Below are 6,899 nucleotides of genomic sequence, written 5' to 3'. Positions count from 1 at the left end.
CATGTGGAGAAGTTCTCTTACTAAACATCAACAAACTCACACAGGAGAGAAGCCATATACATGCATGGAATGTGGAAAAAGTTTCAGTCGGAGTGGAGATCTGCATTCCCATCAAAGGACCCACACAGGGGAGAAGCCATATCAATGCATGGAATGTGGAAAGAGCTTCAGTCGGAGTGGAAACCTGTGTTCCCATCAAAGAATCCACACAGGGGAGAAGCCACATCAGTGCAAGGAATGTGGAATGAGCTTCAGTCAGAGTGGAGAGCTGCGTCGCCATCAAAGGACCCACACAGGGGAGAAGCCACATCAATGCAAGGAATGTGGAATGAGCTTCAGTCAGAGCGGAGATCTGCGTCGCCATCAAAGGACCCACACAGGGGAGAAGCCACATCAATGCAAGGAATGTGGAAAAAGCTTCAGTCAGAGTGGAGATCTGCATTCCCATCAAAGGACCCACTCAGGCGAGAAGCCACATCAATGCATGGAATGTGGAAAGAGCTTCCGACGGAGTGGACAGCTGCGTTCCCACGAAACAACCCACACAGGGGAGAAGCCATATCAGTGCATGGAATGTGAAAAGAGCTTCAGTTGCAGTGTACAGCTGCGTTACCATCAAACAACCCACACAGGGGAGAAACCATATCCATGCATGGAATGTGGAAAGAGCTTCAGTCACAGTGGAAATCTGCGTTCCCATCAAAGGACCCACACACGGCTAGAGGAAGAGAACTACTGCCTTTGAGTTTCCAGTTCTGCTAAAAATCCCCAGACAAGGGTCCCATCCCTCCACAGGCAGGCAAAGAGTGGAAGCAAAGGGGAAGGCCACCGCCTGGTTCTCTGTCTGTCGTGGACAGCAGTCTGCGTGGCCCGGCTTGATTGCTGCTGGGGGCAGGCCCCCCACAGAGGAGGACTCTTCTCAGCATTGCAGCCATTTTGAAGGGAGTAACCTGACCTCGTCCTCCTCAAGGAAAGCATCACAGACTTCTGGGGTGATCTGTGAAGGCTTTTGTCTTATGATAAAGGGTTTCTGGAAAAGACACGCTCTTTGGGAGCAGATAACGGCGTACCTTCGCACTGCTGTCCTGGATCTTGGCTCTGCTGCCTCGTTTTGATTCTGGACTTTGGCCTTGCTGCTGCGACCCTGTTCTTCACTCTGTTGTATCCTGATTCTAAGTTGTGAACTGACATCCTGGCTTGATTTATGGACTTCAGTTTGTACACTTGCCTATCTGGCTTGACTTCGGAACCCTGACTTGGGTTTGTACTCTTGCATTCCTGGTTGTTATTTCATGAACTCTGATTAATAAGCTCCTGACTGTCGAACTGTCACCTGAGTTGTTGCTTAGTGTCGCTCTTGACCGGCTCCATAGTACTCGGCTTGTCTCTGTTAATTCGGCTCTTGAACTTGGTTTGCGTGCTGCCATTGTCTTATTTTAGCCAAGGCTTTGGTTTTCTTACAAAATCACAGAATGCTGGAGTTGGAAGAGACCACACGGGCTATCTAGTCCAACCCTCTGCCATGCAGGATAAGCAGAATCAAAGCACCCTTGACAGATGGCCTTCCAGCCACTGTTTAAAGCCTCCAAGGAAGGAGCTTCCACCAGACTCCGAGGCAGAGAGTTCCACTGCTGAACAGCTCTCCTTCCAGTCAGGAAGCTCTTCCTAATGTTCAGGTGGAATCTCCTTTCCTGTCATTTGAACCCATGGCTCCATTGAGTCCTGGTCTCCAGGGCAGCAGAAGGAATCCCGGTCCCTCCTCCCTGGGACAGTCTTTCACATGTTTATTCATGGCTGCCATGTCTCCTCTCAACCTTCACTTCGGGATTCTTGGTCTCCAGGCCTTTGATCCTTTATTTATTTATTTATTTCACCGTTTTCTATACCGAGCTTCTCAACCTCATTGAGGGACTCAGCCCGGTTTCCAGCCATAAAAACATATACACTCATTAAAATATCATATAACACAATTACAAAAACAACTTTAAAAACACTATATATAAAACTACAGTGGTCAGTCATCCTATTAAGATGGATCTACATCAACTTCCATCCAGGGTCCTATGGTGTTGTCTCATTCATCAAAGGCCTGACTCCACAGCTACGTCTTCACCCGTTTCCTAAATGTTAGGATGGATGGGGCGGTTCTGGCCTCCAGAGGGAGAGAGTTCCAGAGTCACGGGGCCACCACTGAGAAGGCCCTGTCCCTCGTCCCCACCAGACGCACTTGCGAGGCCGGTGGGACCGAGAGCAGGGCCTCTCCAGATGATCTTAGTAATCTTGATGGTTCATAGGGGAGAATACATTCGGAGAGGTAAACAGAGCCAGAGTCGTTTAGGGCTTTATAGGTCAACACCAGCACTTTGAATTGTGCTCGGAAGCTAATTGGCAGCCAGTGGAGCTGGCGTAACAGCGGAGTGGTGTGCTCCCTGTACCCAGCCCCCGTTAGTAATCTGGCTGCCGCGCGTTGGACTTGCTGCAGCTTCCGGGCAGTCTTCAAAGGCAACCCCACGTAGAGAGCGTTGCAGTAGTCTAAGCAGGATGCTTAGCAGGAAGGCTCTTTCTTCCTCTGGACACCTTCCAGCTTAGAGTCAATCTCTCTTTTAAACTGTGGGGCCAGAACTGAACACATTGCGATTCCATGGAAAGACGTCTGACCAAAGCCAAATAGAGAGGCGCCAGGACTTGCTTGATCCAGACCAGTGGTTCTCAACCTGGGGTCCCCAGATGTCTTTGGCCTACAACTCCCAGAAATCCCAGCCAGTTTACCAGCTGTTAGGTTTTCTGGGAGTTGAAGACCAAAAACATCTGGGGACCCCAGGTTGAGAACCACTGATCTAGACACTAGACGCCTTCAGGTGCAGCCCAGAAACCCATTGGCCTTTTTCGCAGCTGCGGCGTCACACTCTTGGCTCATGTTCAGCTTGTTCTCCATGAAGACTCCAAGATCTTTTTCACATTGATTGTTACAGAGCCAGGTGTCACCCATCAAAGTATCTCTGCATTTCTTTTTTTTCTGCCTGAGTATCATCTCTTACATTTGTCCTTGTTGAAATTCATTTTGTGAGTTTTGGCCAATGAGCTCTCTGATCTGTTGAGGTCATTTTGCAACCTGACCCTGTCCGCTGGAGTATTCGCTCTCCCTCCCAATTTGGTCCCTTCTCCAGAATTGATAAGCACGCCTTCTTAACCTTCATCCAAGCCATTCATATTATTGTTGTTGTTGTTGTTGTTGTTAAAAACTTTGTTTATATTCAGCTCTATCTCCACGAAGAGACTCAAGGTGGATTCCAAACATAAACATTAAATGCCTGAATACAACAACAATACATCCATACTAACAATATTTAAACAACCCAACATATAAACACAAATTATAACTTAAGAAACTAACATTAAATAGAAAACACAGCCTGTTATATCAGACATAAGACAAAGCATCACATGGGTGTAGAGGCTGAAGAGAATTGGGTCCAGGACTGAACCCTCTTCACGGCACTCTTTCCGGGATGAGGAGGAGGAACCACTGGGGAGAAGCACCCTTTGCGTTCAGTCGCTTAACCCATTCCAGACCCACCTAAGAGTAGCCGACATTGGACTATTTGCTTGCAAGAAGGTTGTGGGGACCGTGCTGAAAGAAGGCCTGACTGGAATCACGATACGCTCCGTCCGCGGCATTCCCGGCATCTGCCAAGCTTGTAACTCTATCGAAAAAAGAGATCAGGTGAGTCTGGCGTGACTTGTTTTTGAGAAACGCCTGCTGACTTTTAGTGATCACAGCATTCCTTTCGAAGTAAATATGGTTTTGGCTTACCTTATCTTCTATATAAATAAAAATGTAGTGTTCGTTTGTGGGATTAGCATAATTCAAAAACCACTGGGCGAATTGACACCAAATTTGTTCACAATACCCCTATCAGGCCAACGAGTGACCATCACCCATAAAAACACTGAAAAACACAGCAGAAGAGACTTAAAAAGCCAGAAACTAAAAACACCATTACAGCGTATGCAAAAACCACATATATACACAAATATATACATACCGATATATACACACACAAAACATATACACAGACTGGGCCACAGCAGCGTACAAGATATATATATATATATATATATACACATACAATTTATTATATTAGCATAGTACAATATCGGTATTAAATATTATTATATTGTGCTATACCATTATATTGTAATATTATTAGTAATACTACAAATAATCTAAATATACAATTATAATATTATTTATTTATCGTGTCAGTATCAACCAGACTATTGTATTACATTTTTAACAAACAGACAAAACAGAGTTTGCAAGCTTGCTAGTTGATTAGATGTCCTTTGACCAGGATCTGGCCCCTTGGAGTGCCTCTGGTGTTGCCGCAAGAAGGTCCTCCCTTGTGCATCATGTGGCAGGGCTCAGGTTGCATTGCAGCAGGTGGTCAGTGGTTGGCTCTTCTCCACACTCGCATGTCGAGGATTCCACTTTGTGGCCCCATTTCTGAAGGTTGGCTCTGCATCTCGTGGTGCCAGATCGCAGTCTGTTCAATGCCTTCCAAGTTGCCCAGTCCTCTGTGTGCCCAGGGGGGAGTCTCTCATTTGGTATCAGCCATGGATTGAGGTTCTGGGTTTGAGCCTGCCACTTTTGGACTCTCTCTTGCTGAGGTGTTCCGGCGAGTGTCTCCGTAGATCTTAGAAAACTATTTCTAGATTTGAGTCGTTGACGTGCTGGCTGATACCCAAACAGGGGATGAGCTGAAGATGTCTCTGCCTTGGTCCTTTCACTATTGGCTGCCACTTCCCGGCGGATGTCAGGTGGTGCAATACCGGCTAAGCAGTGTAATTTCTCCAGTGGTGTAGGGCGCAGACACCCTGTGATAATGCGGCATGTCTCATTAAGAGCCATATCTACTGTTTTAGTGTGGTGAGATGTGTTCCACACTGGGCATGCGTACTCAGCAGCAGAGTAGCATAGCGCAAGGGCAGATGTCTTCACTGTGTCTGGTTGTGATCCCCAGGTTGCGCCAGTCAGCTTTCATATGGTGTTGTTTTTAGCACCCACTTTTTGCTTGATGTTCAGGCAGTGCTTCTTGTAGGTCAGGGCACGGTCCAGAGTGACTCCAGGTATTTGGGTGTGCTGCAGTGCTCCAGTGGGATTCCTTCCCATGTCATCCTCAGAGCTCGGGATGCTTGTCTGTTGTTAAGGTGAAAGGCACATGTCTGTGTTTTAGATGGGTTGGGGATCAGCTGGTTTTCCCTGTAATAGACAGTAAGAGCATCAGAGCTTCGGAGAGCTTCTGTGCATCTCAAAGCTCCCTGCTTGAGCAGTGATGGCACGATCATCAGCATAGATAAAACTCTCTGTCCCTTCTGGCAATGGTGGTCATTTGTGTCAATGTTGAACATGGATGGAGCAAGCACGCTCCCCTGAGGCAGGCCGTTCTTCTGTTTCCGCCATCTGCTTCTTTGGCCCTGGAACTCAACAAAAAAGCTCCTGTTTTGTAACAGGTTTCCTATGAGGCGGGTGAGGTGGTCGTCCTTTGTGATATTATACATTTTTCTCAGGAGGAGGCAGCGGTGGTTCGCAGTCTCATAGGCTGCTGTCAGGTCTATGAAGACAGCTCCTGTGATCTGCTGCCTTTCAAAGCCATCTTCTCTGTGCTGAGTCAGGTTCAGCACTTGAGATGTGCAGCTTTTGCCTTTCCGAAGCCAGCTTGCTGTGGGATCAGACAGGGGTCTATCTTTTGCCATAATTGTATGCAAAATAAGTCTCTCCAGAACTTTGTAGAGGTGGCACAACAACAGGGAGATTGGTCTGTAGCTTTTTGGGTCATTACGGTCTTTGCCTGGCTTCAAGATGGCGATGACTCTTGCTTTCCTCCAGATTTTGGGGATCTGTCAGGATGCAGTGCAGTTGCTCATCAGCTCCAGCAGCCAGCGCCTTGCTTTTGGGCCAAAGTTCTTGATTTGATCCATCCATAGATCATCCAGGCCAGCTGCTTTGCCATTCTTACATTTATTGAGAGCCACGTCCAATTCAGAAGCAACCAGAATTATATTATTATTAGTAGTATATTATATTGCATTACATTATAATATTATAAATATTTGACCTGTGGTGCAGGAGACCATGACGCTGGGGGAAAGGGAAGGAAAAAGGAAGAGGGGCCGACCAAGGGCAAGGTGGGTGGGTGGATGGATGAGATCCTTGAAGGGACTGGCTTGAAGGCCTTGAAGGAGGAGACCCTGGGGGTGGCCACGGCCGACAGGGAGGAGCTCTGGCCTGGGCTGGTCCAGGAGATTGTGAAGAGTTGGAAGCGACTGAACGAATCAGCAATAATTTATTTATTATTTATTTATTTTCAGTTTTTCTCTTCCGCCCTTCTTCTCCTCACCCCACAGCAGGGGACTCAGGGCGGATTACAGTATATACATATATGGCCAACATCCAATGCCCATTTTGACATGCAAACATATACAGACATACACAGAGGCTATTTCACTTTTTTCTGCCCGCCAGGGGAGCTGCTGCTTTCATCGTCCATCTGTGACACCCATGAAGTTCTTCCGCATTCCACATCCTGGAGTCTTCTTTCTTTATGGCCTCATAAATCAGTTAATTGGGCCTCCCCACACTTTTTAAAGGTGGCACCTAATTTTCCTACTTGACAGATGCAACTGTCTTTCGGGTTGCAAAGGTCGACAACAGGCTACACACAATTGGTTGGAAACCCACTCCAGCCCGGGCTGGCTTCGAACTCATGACCTTTCTGTCAGAGTGATCTTAATGCAGCCGACACTCAGCCAGACACTGCGCCACAATAACAACATACAGTACATTGTATTCCATTATATTATGGGAATCGAGCAGGAGAAGGACAGGTGGGGCTGTC

Source organism: Anolis sagrei, chromosome 6 (genome assembly GCF_037176765.1).
Source record: "Anolis sagrei isolate rAnoSag1 chromosome 6, rAnoSag1.mat, whole genome shotgun sequence".
NCBI lineage: Eukaryota > Metazoa > Chordata > Lepidosauria > Squamata > Dactyloidae > Anolis > Anolis sagrei.
This window is presented reverse-complemented; position numbering follows the sequence as displayed.